This window comes from Lissotriton helveticus, chromosome 8 (assembly GCF_964261635.1).
Source record: "Lissotriton helveticus chromosome 8, aLisHel1.1, whole genome shotgun sequence".
Classification (NCBI taxonomy): Eukaryota; Metazoa; Chordata; class Amphibia; order Caudata; family Salamandridae; genus Lissotriton; species Lissotriton helveticus.
This window is the reverse complement of record NC_136069.1, coordinates 533,447,754-533,465,988: the sequence shown is the minus strand read 5'-3', so window position 1 is coordinate 533,465,988 and position 18,235 is coordinate 533,447,754. Positions and strand designations below refer to the sequence as shown.

At 48.4% G+C, this 18,235-nt stretch overlaps 1 protein-coding gene across 1 annotated transcript in view; it reads left to right on the top strand.

Moving 5' to 3' along the window:
• Nucleotides 1-18,235, top strand: part of DIAPH3 (diaphanous related formin 3) — a 2,176,287-nt gene that overhangs the window by 1,321,455 nt on the left and 836,597 nt on the right. The window lies entirely within an intron of this gene.

Genomic DNA, 18,235 nt, shown 5'->3' with positions numbered 1-18,235 from the left:
TTTTGCCAGACCGGTCAAGTCTAATAATGTGGTAGTTGGGGGGGAACCAGAATGTCCATTATAAGTGTAGAAGATTTGGTTAGCCAGGTTTCAGTCATGATGATTAGGTCAAGGTCCAATGATAAGATGAGGTCAGCGATGGCGGAGGAGTGTCTAGAGGCCGATCTGCAGTTGAGGAGAGTGCATTTGAGACGGGGTGTGTCGAGGGAGGTAGAGGGTTCTAGAGAGAGGGGGACTTTTCTGAGGTTATTAGGGATGGAGATTCTGTTGTTTAGTGTGGGGGGTCTGCGCATTGATTCATAATATCAGTCGCCATTGGAACATTCTTAAAACAGACGGTGTTGTTGGTAAGCAATTATCATCCCATCCTAAAATTACTTTTAGGAGGAGCAGATCCTTAAAAGACAATTTAATTCACAGTCACTTTGATGCTATCCCGAGATCACCACAACTGGGAAACCTGACCGGGTTTTTCCCTTGCCAAAACTGTAAGGCCTGTCAGTCAAGTGGAAAAATTACCTCATTTGAAATCCCTGATACTGGAATAGTGAGGAAAATCAACAAATTTCTCACTTGCACAAGCCCGTACTGTGTATATCGACTTGAATGCCCCTGTAATCTATATTACATTGGGAACTCAATTCATCCAGTCAAAAAGCGAATCTTAGAACACGCTAGAGCAATCGAACACAATGACCCAAACTATCCCGTAGAAAGACACTTTGCACTGAAACACAACAGTGACAGTAACCTCCTCAAATTCCATTGTCTTGATCAAATACCCCCTAAAGATCGTGGAGGGAACAGAGAGGCACAAATGAGGAAACTTGAGTCCAGGTTTATCATAGGCCTTCGAACCAAGTCTCCATTAGGATTAAATACAGGGGAAGAATTGGCCAGTCATCTTTGCTAATTTTGATGAAGGACCGCAATTTGAATAACATTTTCACCCCCTTATATGATCCAGAATTTCTTTTATTTTATTTTCTTTTGCCACGGTTCAATAGTATGAATGAGTAATGTTATGTATTTCTTGTTGCTGATAATGAATTATTACTAATGCGTGGTCATTGATTAATTATGTATATATTTTTTACATATTACTTTTTGCTTGCCCATCCAGGGCTCAATAACGTCTGTTTGCTCAACATGGTCACCCAATGTATGTTGCATATTAACCACTACGAAATGGCCGCTATGTTGATTATATATTTTTTGTCTCTCTTTTGTGTTTATTCAATATGAGATTGACGTCAACAACATAACTTTATTTAAATCTAAATGAACTCAGTGCGAGTCACAGCAGACGAAGGCGTGATGCTGAAACGCGTCCTGGTTTGATTGAGTAATAAATCTTTAAATCTTGATTATCGAGTTGTGGAGTGCCGTCCATTCTTTTGCCGTAGTAAAGGAACTTGGAGCGTATATATATATATATATATATATATATATATATATATATATAGTTGTTTTAGTAATGTGTGGAGTGGTTGGGTTGAGGTAAAAGGATGAAATGTGATAAAGCGCTTATAGTCAGAATGAAAGTTTATATGGAGTAATAGGGCAACTGATTGAATTGAAGTATGTGTCCATGAATGTTAATGGAATGCAGAACAAGAGCAAGCATAGGTGGTATTGCAATAGCCAACTTGTTGCATGCCTGATATTGTACACTTAAGGAAAAATCACCTGATGGGTATTGAGTGTAGCAACCGCTTGCCATTGTTTGTTTCACACAACATAGTTCATGTGACAGGCTATATTTGTGATTAAAGCTGATAGAGACATCTAGCTGCAGATTCCTTACCTTTGAATGTTACTCAGGTGGCAGAATGGATCCTTAAACTTTTCTACAGCAGTACCTCTGCGTGTCAGTTTAGGGCGTCGAGCAACTCCGTAACAATGTCGTCTACCGGATGTGACATCTAAGGGGTCCACATAACCCCTCTCCTGATGCATGCTGAAGTCAGTTTCTTCCTTTCCATGCGGATCCGGAGTGAGTCTTCTCTGGAAATTTTTGGCCTACCTCGTCATTGTCTAAGAAACAGTGTGCCTTTTTGTAGCTATCTTCAGAGGCATGTGAACTGCGATGTCTACCTCACACCCTCATCCTATCTACTAGTGGCGTCTGGGCTCATACTCTGACTCCGAACTGTGTGGCTCATGCCTTAAGCTTTGGTTGTCTGTATTGCAGGAGTGCTGCATGAGGCTGTTAGTGGTGCGGTGGTTGTAGGACCCTCTATGGTTGCGTTCATAGGACCCTCTTTGGTTGCGGTCTTCTTCTGCCTGTGACGATTGCTCAAGGGCCAGCTCCCGAAGTCCTTTGTCCTCGCTGTCATATGGTAAGTCACGCTGTAGGCCGTTGTTGCTGTGGCCTTCCTTGACCTTAGCTCATAGAAGCGGTGTTCCTGACACGCCTCCTATTCCTCCGAATTCCGAGTTGGAGCAAGAACCTGTCCCAAGTCTTCCGGTGTTTACAGGCACTGAGGCGACTGTGGCTCAGATGAGGGAATAGTATCCCTACCTAGATGCCATTTTTGGTCTCCGTCTGCCTCTGGTGCGCATCTCGGACCCATGGAGGTTGGTTAGTGCAGCCTTGACGGACTCCTAACCGGCGGGACCTCCCTCGGTGTCAGTGAGGCCCTCCGAATCCATGATTGACACCTTATCAGCTCTGGTGCACAGTCCTTCAGGGTTTCCACCTGGGACGCATGTGTTGAATCCGTTGACGCCGATCTGCACTTCTTTGTCGGTGGAACAGTCCTTTCCGGGCTACCTTCCTCTGCTTTCAGAGGAGCCCCCTGCTATTTTCCCCTCGGAACACAGGTATTTTGGTGATGCCAGTGATGACCTAACTGACGTCCCTCAGCCTCCTCCAGTCTCCTTGGGTGTCTGACACTGGTGCAGCTAGTGGCCTTGATTTTTCCTCATCCTCTTGCCTGTTTTCTTCTCCGAGCCTTGCTTCAGAGGCAAGCTCAGCTTTTGCGGAGAGGTTTTGTGGTTATAGGGCCACAGCTTCATGCTGTGGTGGTCGCCATTGATCCCCCACTTAAAGTGCTTCAACAGGGTCATATGAGAACTGAACCTGTGTGTGAGACTTGGCCCTTTCCCCAAAAATTTTCGCCTTTTTATTTCCCTTTTAAATCAGAATGCCCTCATGGTAACAACAATGTATAGGCCTTGTGTAGTGAGGAAAGCCCTGTGTACTGTGAAACTGATGTTAAGATGCAGGTGTCTTATACCCCTAACATGGCTGCCACTGACCACTGCTGCTGCAGCGGGGTTTAGTGGGCGCATTCTAGTGGCTAGGGCCTGGCTGGAACCCTCCAAACAATGTATCAACTTAGCCTGCCAGCCTGCCCACAGGTAGAATGGTGGAACCTCCTAGAACCCCCTGGAACCTTCTGGAACAGGTGAGGTGACACCAACTGCCACTGCCAACTGTCAACTGGCACTGTATAAGGAGAGGAAGGTAAACTTTCCTGTCAGAGGGACTAAGGAGAGACCTGGGGAAGTACCTACGCAGGAGGATAGGCAGTGGGGGTCAGGGCAGGGTCTTATGATGCTGGAATGACGGGGCCTAGTGTGCTGCTTTACAAGTATTGAGGCATCCTGTACCCCCCCACTGACCTAACCCCGCGGCAGGGAACCCCCAGGGACCACTTGAAGGGATTGGCTGAGAAGAACTTGGAACACCAGCCACCAAACTATTCCCCCTTCAAGGAAACAAGAAACCAAAGGGCGCAAGAAACATCACGCCAACAAGAAACTAAGCTTCTATTTACAAGGGCGCAAGAAACATCACGCCAACAAGAAACTAAGCCTCTATTTACAAGGGCGCAAGAAACCTAAAGCGCTAAGAAGAAATTAAATCATCACAGGACTTTTGAAGAAGCAAACAGGTATTGGCGCGGTACTGACCCTGCGTTTCCTGATGTCACCTGGGGTCTCCCTTGCTAACCTGCTACTGGGGTGTCACCTGTCCTGTATATCTAGCGCTGCCCTTGCTGACCCTGTGAAGAGCGCTGAAGTAATGGAGGGGGTTGCTGCCTTCTGAAGCGCTATATTTGCCTGAACTGCAGCACCCTGAACTGAATGTTATTAGACCTGCTGGTCTTGCCCCCACCTCGTGTGGGCCAAAGCGCTATAGCCCTGCACCCTGCTGTCTGTGAAGCGCTAGAATCCTGGGCGTGATTCCTGCCTGAAGCGCTATATTCTGTGGTGCCCTTCAGCAGCGCTACCTGGAATGAACTGTCTGCCGAGCGCTACCTCTGCTGTGAATTGCCTGCTATATCGTAGCGCTGTGAATCCTGAAAAGCGCTATCCCCCTGAAGCGCTGTGTCACCAAGAACTTCTGTGGCTCTAGAAGTTGCTGCCTTCTGAAGCGCTGACTCCCTGCTCCCCCAACGCTCCTTTGCTGTCCCTGTGAAGAGTGCTGAGGTACTGAAGGGGGTTGCTGCCTTGTGAAGTGCTGTACCTGCAGGGTGCTATTATCTAAACCTGATTGCCTGCTGAAGCGCTGTCCTCAGCATTGCCTGTGGCCAAGCGCTGTCATGTGAGGAACTGAGGTAGTGCCCAGGGAAGCGCTGTAATTTCACTCCAAGCGCTTTCTTGAATGTCCCATAGAAGCGCTCTAATTGTGCCTCCAAGCGCTCTCTTGTAGGCCCCAGAGAAACGCTATATTTCTGACCTTAAGTGCTCACCTGTTGGCCCCTGTGTGCCTCTAGTGACGTGGAGGCCATTAAGTTACTGTTTATGCCTGAGGACAGGCTTGCCATTCATTAACTGTTTGGGCCCTGGTTCCGGCGTAGGCCTAAAGACATACTGAGTTCACCTGCGATGGCTTAGCCCTGCATAGGGGAGTCCAAGGCATAGTAAAATGCTCATTGAGAATGCTTTACTGAATTGCTTATTGAAATGTTCACCTTAATTAACAGAAATGTTTTACTAATCTAAAGCAAGGCCTGTGCTTACTTAATGAGATGTTGCTCTCTAGCAATGAGTAATGTTCTATTTATAAGTTACTTAATGAAATGCCTATGCCTGATTCCTTCCCTGTAATGTTTACTCCTGATTAGGGGGATGTTACCTATGATTGGGGAAGAGTTTTGAAGTGGTTATTCCTGCTTGGAACCAGGATTATTCTGAACTATAGAAGTTTTATTACACCCCTGCCCCAGTGTTATAACCTCTACTTATTTACAGGATTACTCTTGGGTGCTGAAAGGTTTATGCCTGCTTAATGTAGGAATTAGAATGTTGATCCTGGCCTGGGGGTGAAAACGCCAACAGCTGCATAATGAACTGTGTCTGCTGACTAATGAAACATTTATTCATGTTGGTTGAAAGGTGGAGCACCTGCCCACAGTTATGGAGTGAGGTGCTCCTTGCTTTAAAAGAAATGTTTACATTTACTAAAAGGCTTTACATGCATAAACCAAGTCTTCTAAGCTCAGGCTTGCCTGTTAAAAATGGTTATCTCTGCCTTGAAGAGTTGTTAACTGTTGATTGCTGAGTAGGGGAACGTTCATGCTATAAGGATATAGTTACACTGCCTAATGAGATGTTTTATCCGCAGTGGCGTGTTTTTATTCCTGCCATAGGAGTTTCATTCCTGCCTAAGGAAATGGTTAATGAAATGTTTTACCCTCAGTGAAGTGTTTTACTTCTGCTAAACTGATTATCTCTATTGCAGGAAATGTTTTACCTGTAAGCTCCTGATTAATAGGGGGAAGGCCCTGCCTGTTCAGGCATCAGGTAATAGGATGGTGTGTGATGCCTAAAGGAATACTTTATGCCTAATGAAAGGTGTTGACCTCATTTGAGGCAATGTTTACTCCTGCCCAGGGAAGGGTCTCATACCCCTGCTATAACAGAGATCTACTTACACCTGCTCAATGTAGGGATTTCTACTTCCCTGATGGAATGTTGGTGTAGCCCTGATACAGTTAAACCTGCACAAGGGGATGGTTACCTAGATTGCAATGTTTTCTCCTAGTTAGTGCTGGCTAATGCAATGGTTAGCTGGGCCCAATGAGAAGTTCTCCCAAAGGGATGCCCAACCTTGTTATATGGAATAATTATTCTTAATGAAATGTTTAATTCCTATTACAGGAGGAGAGTTACGTCCACATACTTTTGTGGCAAATGAAATGTTTCATATTTAAGGAAATGTTTGAACTACACTTAACGAATTGTTTATTCCTACAGCGGGGAGATGTTTCTGTTATGGAACTGTCCCTTTGTTTACCTGAGGAAATGGATATTGATGCTTAATGCAGTGTTGTTCTTATGACTTTGAGATGTATTCCTTTCAGGTACTGACCAAGAAGCAAGGCGTAGGTCGGGCCTGTGTCCCACTAAAAATGTATTTAACTATTTATTGATCCAATATTTAATATTTATTGCAGAACGGATATTTATTCATCTAATATTGATCGCAAGTTTTGAGACACATGTATTTTAAATGAATTTATGATTTCCCTGATCCTGCTCTATCTATCTGATTGTTTATCTTAATACAAATCACTTGTTTTTATACAAGCTCTGGAGTGGAGTCATTTATTGCGTGCCCAGGTTTCTGTCTCAGTGTGAGTGTGTGCTGCATGATCGCTTAACACATGTGCTTTCGGATGCCTACCCGCTCGTGCCATGCTACCCTAGGGGACTGGTGACCCCAGTTCCAACATATTGGTGTCGAGCGGTGGGATCCAGGACCTGTGACCATGCAGCACCCTCCATTGGGACAGGGTGCACAGCAATTGGGCTGCACAATTATTGTGTGTGCAAGCCTTAGGAATTGACCCCTCCACTGTCTAGCCTGTGAGTGTATCAGGGCCTGTTGGACCTCATTCTGTCGCCACATCCTAGAACCTTTTTCCTGAATTATCCGAGTCCTCACCTGGCACTGGAGTGTTGTGTCAGGGGATGGGGTGCCTGTTGGGCGGAGGGAAGAAGGAACTCCGTACCACTTTGGGGCACGGGTAGGAGCCCACCCAGAGGGGAGAGGGGATGGGGACAGGAGGGGCAGGTCACACCCAGGGAGGCGGTCACACCAGAGAACCTTGGAAGGGGGGGTGTGTCGTCAAAGAGGTTAGAGCAGAAAAGGGAGAGTGTGAGCCTTGCAATAAAGGAAGGGAAGCTGGTGCACAGGCTTCAGCTAAACAGAGACAGAGCTGAAGACCTTGAAATCATGTGTGCCAGGTACTTCCATGGTGGCAGCGTACCCGAGGTTCGGGGTTTGGACCAGTCACGGGGTGTAGAACCTGGACTGGGGTTTCAGGTGCAGGGATTGCCTGACCTGGAGGGTGGGGTACCAGTAACTATGGACCCTACCAGTGTGACTTCCAGGGGTACCTATCCGGGGAGGAGGGTGCGGAACCCTGGAAGGGGGTGCAGAGGGAGGAAGGACTCTCCTCTGGCACCGGTCCAGCCACGGGGTTCAGATCCTGGGTTGGGTGGCCAGGTTCAGGGGTTGCCTGACCTGGCGGGAGGAATCTCTGTATTCAGAGTTCCCCCGGTTGTGACTCTCAGGGGTGCCCCAGCTGTGGTCACTGGGCCTGGAGTGTTCTTTAAGAGAACCCCAGGTTGGGAGACTAGGCTGTCCCGATGTGTCATCCAGGAGGGAGGGTGCGGAACCCTGGGAGGGGGTGCAGGGAGAGGTAGGTCTCGCCCCTGTCACCAGGTCAACTTAAGGGTTTAGACCCTAGGTTGAGGAGGAGAGTGGAAAAAGGTACCACGGGCCTGGGGCGACTGCCCCCCACTCTGAGAGAGAGTAAGGGCCAGAGACATCTGGATTGGAGGTCTGTCCTGGCCGCATCCCACTAGGAACACCAGTGGGGTGGTTGGATTAGCGAGAATGTCATGGTGGTATTGGGCCTGCGTCCACCTTTTTCCGCCCCAAGCAGGGAAGCCCATCAAGGGAATGATCGGTCTACCCTGGCTTTTGGCTGGGGGGGAGATGTGTGAGACTTGGCCCTTTCCCCCAAAAATGTTCGCCTTTTTATTTCCCTTTTAAATCAGAATGCCCTCATGGTAACAACAATGTATAGGCCTTGTGTAGTGAGGAAAGCCCTGTGTACTGTGAAACTGATGTTAAGATGCAGGTGTCTTATACCCCTAACATGGCTGCCACTGACCACTGCTGCTGCAGCGGGGTTTAGTGGGCGCATTCTAGTGGCTAGGGCCTGGCTGGAACCCTCCAAACAATGTATCAACTTAGCCTGCCAGCCTGCCCACAGGTAGAATGGTGGAACCTCCTAGAACCCCCTGGAACCTTCTGGAACAGGTGAGGTGACACCAACTGCCACTGCCAACTGTCAACTGGCACTGTATAAGGAGAGGAAGGTAAACTTTCCTGTCAGAGGGACTAAGGGGAGACCTGGGGAAGTACCTACGCAGGAGGATAGGCAGTGGGGGTCAGGGCAGGGTCTTATGATGCTGGAATGACAGGGCCTAGTGTGCTGCTTTACAAGTATTGAGGCATCCTGTACCCCCCCCCCCACTGACCTAACCCCGCGGCAGGGAACCCCCAGGGACCACTTGAAGGGATTGGCTGAGAAGAACTTGGAACACCAGCCACCAAACTATTCCCCCTTCAAGGAAACAAGAAACCAAAGGGCGCAAGAAACATCACGCCAACAAGAAACTAAGCTTCTATTTACAAGGGCGCAAGAAACATCACGCCAACAAGAAACTAAGCCTCTATTTACAAGGGCGCAAGAAACCTAAAGCGCTAAGAAGAAATTAAATCATCACAGGACTTTTGAAGAAGCAAACAGGTATTGGCGCGGTACTGACCCTGCGTTTCCTGATGTCACCTGGGGTCTCCCTTGCTAACCTGCTACTGGGGTGTCACCTGTCCTGTATATCTAGCGCTGCCCTTGCTGACCCTGTGAAGAGCGCTGAAGTAATGGAGGGGGTTGCTGCCTTCTGAAGCGCTATATTTGCCTGAACTGCAGCACCCTGAACTGAATGTTATTAGACCTGCTGGTCTTGCCCCCACCTCGTGTGGGCCAAAGCGCTATAGCCCTGCACCCTGCTGTCTGTGAAGCGCTAGAATCCTGGGCGTGATTCCTGCCTGAAGCGCTATATTCTGTGGTGCCCTTCAGCAGCGCTACCTGGAATGAACTGTCTGCCGAGCGCTACCTCTGCTGTGAATTGCCTGCTATATCGTAGCGCTGTGAATCCTGAAAAGCGCTATCCCCCTGAAGCGCTGTGTCACCAAGAACTTCTGTGGCTCTAGAAGTTGCTGCCTTCTGAAGCGCTGACTCCCTGCTCCCCCAACGCTCCTTTGCTGTCCCTGTGAAGAGTGCTGAGGTACTGAAGGGGGTTGCTGCCTTGTGAAGTGCTGTACCTGCAGGGTGCTATTATCTAAACCTGATTGCCTGCTGAAGCGCTGTCCTCAGCATTGCCTGTGGCCAAGCGCTGTCATGTGAGGAACTGAGGTAGTGCCCAGGGAAGCGCTGTAATTTCACTCCAAGCGCTTTCTTGAATGTCCCATAGAAGCGCTCTAATTGTGCCTCCAAGCGCTCTCTTGTAGGCCCCAGAGAAACGCTATATTTCTGACCTTAAGTGCTCACCTGTTGGCCCCTGTGTGCCTCTAGTGACGTGGAGGCCATTAAGTTACTGTTTATGCCTGAGGACAGGCTTGCCATTCATTAACAGTTTGGGCCCTGGTTCCGGCGTAGGCCTAAAGACATACTGAGTTCACCTGCGATGGCTTAGCCCTGCATAGGGGAGTCCAAGGCATAGTAAAATGCTCATTGAGAATGCTTTACTGAATTGCTTATTGAAATGTTCACCTTAATTAACAGAAATGTTTTACTAATCTAAAGCAAGGCCTGTGCTTACTTAATGAGATGTTGCTCTCTAGCAATGAGTAATGTTCTATTTATAAGTTACTTAATGAAATGCCTATGCCTGATTCCTTCCCTGTAATGTTTACTCCTGATTAGGGGGATGTTACCTATGATTGGGGAAGAGTTTTGAAGTGGTTATTCCTGCTTGGAACCAGGATTATTCTGAACTATAGAAGTTTTATTACACCCCTGCCCCAGTGTTATAACCTCTACTTATTTACAGGATTACTCTTGGGTGCTGAAAGGTTTATGCCTGCTTAATGTAGGAATTAGAATGTTGATCCTGGCCTGGGGGTGAAAACGCCAACAGCTGCATAATGAACTGTGTCTGCTGACTAATGAAACATTTATTCATGTTGGTTGAAAGGTGGAGCACCTGCCCACAGTTATGGAGTGAGGTGCTCCTTGCTTTAAAAGAAATGTTTACATTTACTAAAAGGCTTTACATGCATAAACCAAGTCTTCTAAGCTCAGGCTTGCCTGTTAAAAATGGTTATCTCTGCCTTGAAGAGTTGTTAACTGTTGATTGCTGAGTAGGGGAACGTTCATGCTATAAGGATATAGTTACACTGCCTAATGAGATGTTTTATCCGCAGTGGCATGTTTTTATTCCTGCCATAGGAGTTTCATTCCTGCCTAAGGAAATGGTTAATGAAATGTTTTACCCTCAGTGAAGTGTTTTACTTCTGCTAAACTGATTATCTCTATTGCAGGAAATGTTTTACCTGTAAGCTCCTGATTAATAGGGGGAAGGCCCTGCCTGTTCAGGCATCAGGTAATAGGATGGTGTGTGATGCCTAAAGGAATACTTTATGCCTAATGAAAGGTGTTGACCTCATTTGAGGCAATGTTTACTCCTGCCCAGGGAAGGGTCTCATACCCCTGCTATAACAGAGATCTACTTACACCTGCTCAATGTAGGGATTTCTACTTCCCTGATGGAATGTTGGTGTAGCCCTGATACAGTTAAACCTGCACAAGGGGATGGTTACCTAGATTGCAATGTTTTCTCCTAGTTAGTGCTGGCTAATGCAATGGTTAGCTGGGCCCAATGAGAAGTTCTCCCAAAGGGATGCCCAACCTTGTTATATGGAATAATTATTCTTAATGAAATGTTTAATTCCTATTACAGGAGGAGAGTTACGTCCACATACTTTTGTGGCAAATGAAATGTTTCATATTTAAGGAAATGTTTGAACTACACTTAACGAATTGTTTATTCCTACAGCGGGGAGATGTTTCTGTTATGGAACTGTCCCTTTGTTTACCTGAGGAAATGGATATTGATGCTTAATGCAGTGTTGTTCTTATGACTTTGAGATGTATTCCTTTCAGGTACTGACCAAGAAGCAAGGCGTAGGTCGGGCCTGTGTCCCACTAAAAATGTATTTAACTATTTATTGATCCAATATTTAATATTTATTGCAGAACGGATATTTATTCATCTAATATTGATCGCAAGTTTTGAGACACATGTATTTTAAATGAATTTATGATTTCCCTGATCCTGCTCTATCTATCTGATTATTTATCTTAATACAAATCACTTGTTTTTATACAAGCTCTGGAGTGGAGTCATTTATTGCGTGCCCAGGTTTCTGTCTCAGTGTGAGTGTGTGCTGCATGATCGCTTAACACATGTGCTTTCGGATGCCTACCCGCTCGTGCCATGCTACCCTAGGGGACTGGTGACCCCAGTTCCAACACTGTGCTTCCCTTCAGTGAAGATCTCTTTGATATTCTGTGAGTGCTTGGGCTACACCCATTTCAAAATCATCCGTGGACTGGTCTATAACTCATAGGCATCATCCTTCCCCTAGAGACACGCTCAGCCTTTCCCATCATCCTACTCTGCACAGCTTTGTCTTTCAGGCTGCTGCAGCCTGACATCAGAGCCATGCCTGACACCCCCTCTCCCCAGCCAGAGTCTAAAAGTCTAGATGCTGTTGGCTGATATTTATTTTCTGCCACCAGCTCCGCTTTACGGTCCCAAAATACAGATTCTGTTTTTTGCTCTTTTTCTCCTATGTTGTGGGATTAGTCTTGCGCCTTCTCCCCTCTATCCCTGATGACTCTCGAGACACTCTTACTCAGGCTCTTACTAACAGATGTTAGGCTGTAGGAACTGCTTCTCCATCTGTTACTTCGGTTCTTTGCACTGGTTCTTTGATTGGGCCTTCAGTTGTGGTGTTGGTATTCCCATACTATGTTCTCTGTTTTTTGTTTGGTGCTTCAGCTGGGTACATTCAGCAACTGCTGTTCTTTCTTTAAGGATGGGGACTGGCTATCTGATTAGGCCTCCCCTGTGTTGGCCTAGTTCAACTCGACCCTTTGTGCTGTCCTCCATGGTGTTCTTTATTATCTATTTAAGAGGGGTTATTTCTCCCCTGCTGTTTAGTTTTCAATTGTCGTTTCAAGGACTCCAGGGCTACGGCCAAGGCCAAGGCCAGCAAACTTCCACTTTTCGCTCCTTTCGTGGCCACGGAAGGGACGCCCCTACACGTCCAGCCAGCCACAGACCGCAGACACAGGCTCAACGTGGTCGTGGACGTGGTTACCGCCGTGGCGGTACCGGGGGACACAGGCAGGGTCAGTCCACACCCGCCCCTGCAGCATCTGCCGCTAAGCCTTCCTAGTCCGGCATTTCAGGCCCATTCGTTGCCAGTGGGGGGCAGGGTCCGCCATCACCTCCCCCACTGTCATACCATCACGTCGGACAGGTAGGTGCTGCAAATCGTCCGAAGGGGCTACTCCCTCCCCTTCGAGGCGACCCCTCCAGCCATGCCATCGCAGTACCACCCCATTTCGGGAGATCACTTGCGACTACTGCAGGAAGAATTTACGGCCCTCTTGGCCAAGGGGGCCATCAACGTGTTTCTGGGCCAGAGGTAGGACGTGGTTGCTATTCCCACTACTTTCTGGTACCCAAGCAGGGCAAAGGAGGCCTACGCCATATCTTGGACCTCCTGAGCGTCAACTGCTTCCTCCGGAAATGAGAAGTTCAAGATGCTGACTTTGGCTCAGGTCCTAGCTGCCCTGGACCCAGAAGACTGGATGGTAGCGTTGGACTTGCAGGACGCGTATTTCCACATCCCCGTCCTCCCGGCCCACCGGCGTTACCTGCGGTGACGGTAAGTCACGAGCACTTTCAGTTTACCGTGCTCCCCTTCGGCCTTACCAGCGCCCAGTGTTCACGAAAGTGATGGCGGTGGTCGCAGCTCATCTGCGCAGATTAGGGGTTTCAGTCTTCCCCTAACTCGATGATTGGTTGTTGAAGGCGGGCTCGCCCCAGACAGTCGTCTCCCACCTCCAGACTACAGCCGACCTCCTACACTCGCTGGGGTTCTCCATCAACGTGCCAAAGTCACACCTGTGCCCCTCTCAGAAGCTCCTTTTTATCGGAGCGGTTCTGGACTCCGCGCAGTTCCGGGTTTATCCCCCTGAACAGCGGGTTCAGGATATTCAGGCTCTGATTCCGAACTTTCAGCCTTTATCCCGAGTCTCGGTCAGGTTGACGTTGCGGCTCCTGGGGCTGATGGCCTCCTGCATCTAGTGCATCACGCCAGGTGGCGGATGCAGGTTCTGCAGTGGGACCTGAAGTTTCAGTGGGCACAGCATCATGGCAACCTGTCCGACCACGTCCTGATCTCGGAGGGCACTGCGAGCCAGTTGCAGTGGTGGCTCTCGAACCGCGATTGGGTCAGCGTCAGATCTCTCTCCCTTCCCCAACCGGAGCACGTAAAGGTGACAGATGTGTCCCTCCTGGGATGGTGGGGCCACATGCGAGAGAGGGAGAGCAGAGGCCTCTGGTCTCCGGCGGAGTCCCGGCTCCATATCAACCTTCTGGAGCTGCAGGCGATCCGTCTTGCACTGAAAGCATTCCTTCCCTCTGTCCGGGGAAGTGTAGTGCAGGTGTTCACGGACAACACCACCCCCATGTGGTACTGCAACAAACGGGCGGGGTGGGGTGGGGTCTTGGACCCTCTGTCAGGATGCTCTGCGCCTCTGGACATGGCTGGAACACCAGGGAGTCACCCTGGTGGTTTCACACCTGGCAGGTTCCCTGAACGCCAGGGCGGACGAACTCAGCCGCAGGTGCATGATGGATCACGAATAGCGTCTGAACTCGGACGTGGCACATGGTCTCTTTCAGCAGTGGGGAAAGCCTTGGTTAGATCTATTCACCACCAAAGAGAATGCGCAATGTCATCAGTTCTGCACGTTGGAATTTCCAAGGCGGCACTCGCTCTGTGACGCTTTTTGTCGCGAGTGGAGCTGCGGTTTGTTGTACGCCTTTCCGCCTATACCTCTTCTGCCCAGAGTGCTGAAGAAGATGAGGCGAGACCGGGTCCAAGTCATCCTTGTGGCTCTGGACTGGGCACGAAGATACTGGTTTCCCGAGCTACTCAGCATGTCAGTTGATCCCCTGATTCGTCTGCCTCTTCGGGAGGACCTTCAGTCGCAGCAGCAGGGGACGGTCCTCCACCTGAACCTGTCCAGTCTCCACCTCCATGCGTGGATATTGAGCGACGACAGTTGAGGCCATTTGACTTGCCTCCTGAAGTCTGTGATGTGATTCTGGCAGCCAGGCGCCCCTCCACAAAATTGGTATATGCCTGCAGGTGGAACAGATTTGTGGCATGGTGCACAGCAAAGGCTGTGGATCCACTCTCTGCCCCCTTTCAGAGGTTCTCCTCTTCCTTCTGTCTCTTATCCCAGCAGGGCTGTGCTCTGGGCACTCTCAAGGGCTACCTCGCGGCCATTTCAGCCTTCTTAAGGCTTCCTGATCAGCCTTCTCTTTTCAAGTCCCCTGTTGTAAATAGATTCTTGAAAGGCATCACACACATGTTTCCTCCTGTTCCCTTCGTGATGCCTCAGTGGGACTTGAATCTTGTTCTGACTTATCTGATGTGCGCTCCCTTTGAGCCACTTCATAACTGTCCTCTTCGTCTTCTGACTCTTAAAACTGCATTCCTGGTTGCCATCACCTCTGCCAGAACAGTGAGTGAGCTCCAGGCTCTGTCTTCAGAACCCCCTTTCTTCTCTGTCCATCCGGTCAAAGTTGTTCTGAGGACTCGTCCTTCTTTCCTGCCCAAGGTAGTCACAGCCTTTCACATCGGGCAGTCCATCACCTTGTCCACCTTCTTTCCACCTCCTTTGAAGGAGGAAGAGAGGCTCCACCGTCTGGACCCAAAAAGTGCACTCTCCTTCTATCTAGATCGCACGCGCCAGTTCCGGGTGGGCGACCAGCTCTTTGTTGGTTAGGTGGGCGCTAAGAAAGGACGGGCGGTGCACAAGCGGACCATCTCTCGGTGGGTTGTTTTGTGCATCAAGATTTGCTACTCCTTAGTGAACAAGGAGCCTCCTGTTGGGCTGCGCGCCCATTTCACTTGGGCCACGGCGGCTACTACTGCCCTGGGTCGGGGAGTCTCCTTGCAGGACATCTGTCAGGCAGCTGCGTGGTCCTCGCTGCACACATTTGCTAGGCACTACTGCCTGGACAGCCAAGTCTGGAGAGATGGCTTTTTTGGCCGTTCTGTTCTCCAGGACTGTCTGGTGTGATCTTGGTTCGCAGACCCACCACTGGGGTTGGTATTGCTGGGGTAGCTAGTCTAAGGTAAGAAATCTAACACTAACGTGTTTCTTTCAGATGCACAAGTTACTTACCTTCGGTACAATATATCTGTAAGAAACATTAGTTAGTGTTAGATTCCTTAGCGGCCCCACCCATCCTCCCCGTTCTGTGAACGGATATCTAGGGTTAAGGACAACCCTTTCAGTGCCCTAGTTTCATGGCACCAGTGTCGGTTTCTATCATGGCTCTGCGTTACTGGTGCAGAAAGCTATGTACAGAACTGACGTCCGCGCGCGAGGGCGGTGTATAAGTAGTCCGACGTCATCCAGGCGATCACGACGACGGACGCGGAGCCGCAGACGACGTGCAGGGGTACTGCTGACAAACGTTCCGGATCCAGTCTGACGCCTGGGGATATCCTAAGGTAAGGAATCTAACACTAACTAATGTTTCTTACAGATATATCGTTACCGAAGGTAAGTAACTTGTGCTTCAACACCATCTCACACCAGATCCTGCTGGACAGACTAGGAGCCACAGGCATTCAGGATTACACACTAAAATGGCTGACTAATTTTCTGAAGGAGAGAACCCAAACCGTCAACCTTGGTCCCTTCAAATCTCAGACCACCATGGTTTCTAAGGGCGTACCCCAGGGCTCCATTTTGAGCCATACCTTATTTAACATTTATGTCACACCACTTGCGTCACTTCTGAGAAAATTAGGGTTCATACCAATATCCTACACTGACGACACACAACTACTCCTCTCCTTTGACAAATGCACCACAAACATCGAGGCTACCTTCTCGGAGGTCATGAAAACCATCACTGAATGGATGAGCAACAACTTACTTCAGTTGAATGCAGAAAAAAATGAAATTTTGCTATTCAAAGATGCTGTAGCTAGATGGTCACCCAACTGGTGGCCCAGTGAACTGGGCCCTGCCCCATCCCAAAACAAGTGGTTAAGAACCTAGGGGTCCTAATTGACCACAAACTAAGCCTTGAAGGAGCAGGCTACTTCAACCACTAGGGCCTGCTTCCATGTATTAAGCCTGCTTCGCAGAGTCTTCCCCCATCTCCCATCCTCCACACGTAAAACCCTGGTACATGCATTGGTCCGAAGCCACCTGGACTACTGTAATGCCCTGCTGATTTCAGCCAAGGAAATCTCCCTAAACAGACTGCAAGGAGTCCAGAATACAGCTGCCTGCTTCGTGACCAATGCTCCCCCCAAGAACAGCTTCACTCCCCCTACTCCGCAAACTACAACGGCTACCCATACATAAAAGAATCAAGTTCAAGGTTTGCTGCATGATGTTTAAAGCCTTAAATAAAATGGGACCCAGATACCTGTCAGACAAGTTCGTCAGATACACACCCTCCCGAACCCTCCGGTCAGGGTTCAAAGATCTCCTTGTAGTACCCTGCATAAAACAGACCAGATTAGGAGGCAAATCTTTCACTTACCTAGCCCCCCAACTCTGGTACCAACTACCCAGTGACATCCGTCTCTGTACCAACTACCTGTCATTCAGAAAAATTTTAAACACTTCACTGTTCTGATCCACCTACTCTGGCTGTTCCCAAGGGCTGCTACAGTGCTGAGATACCCCGACTGGGGTGATTCATGCCCTCTATAAATGATAAAAATAAATAGCAGTTTCTATACATGGCTCCGTGTTTTAACATGGAAAGTAGATGCAGAAGAAGCGGACATCAGCGCATCAGGGGTGCGCTTATATGGATTGACGTTGTTGTGACGTCACATACGGTGGATGTCGTCATTACGGAGTCAATCGACTCCCTCTACTGATGCACAGATGTACTGCTGTAGAAATATTTCTGGATACAGTCAGGCACCTGGGGATAATTCAAAGGTAAGGTATCTGCGGCTAGATCTTGTGTCTACCTGATAATGCTTTACAGAAGGTAATTAACGAATTCGCCAGTACTATTTGAAGCTACTAAGATGGGGATCGCCAACCTTTTTTGTAATCATCCGGGGCTACTAACAATATTAGTATTGTAATAGTTAGCACATCAGACATGATTACATTAGTGTCCAACATGTGCAAGATTACCAGCAGTGATCACCTCAGTGCGTCAGGCAGGGCTGATAGCAGTAATGTAAAAAGACTTGGTATATTTGGAATGCATCTACATGGATATATAACACCCATAGCTGCAGGGTACCAGCCACCAACGTAATATAAGGTATAAGTCTTCTCAATGCCACATAATTTAGAATTCATATGTCACCTTCATATTTTGGAGAGTTCTGAAAATGCCTCATTTGTGTCTCAAATTCACAATTTTGGTACATATTATTTCAACCAAGCATACAGGAGAGCTACTCACAGGTAGCTGTAGAGCTACCAGTAGTTCACGAGCTACTCATTGAAGAAGCTTGTACCAGGAGATGAGTGGTTCCACTGGGGATCTGGTCGGCAGTTGCATGAGTGTTGGATTGATGTGAAGTCATCGTCGGCAGCGTTTATGCCAATCTACAAACTGCACAGTGAAATGTTGAATAAGATGGGATTGTGAGTTGTTGACCTCCACTACGTTGTTAGATATTTTGGGGACAGTGGACATGAATGATGACCTTATAGACAGATGTACAGCTAGCAAGAGTACTAACACTATCCCCTCCAAGCAGTCAAAATGCTGGGGCAGCATGTGAAGGACATTCTGTACTTCTATTTTTTGGGGGCTCACAATTCCTTCTCCAGATTGGATTATTTATTTGGACTTGGAGTGGAGATCCTCCCCCTTTCGTTTATGTGGAATATCT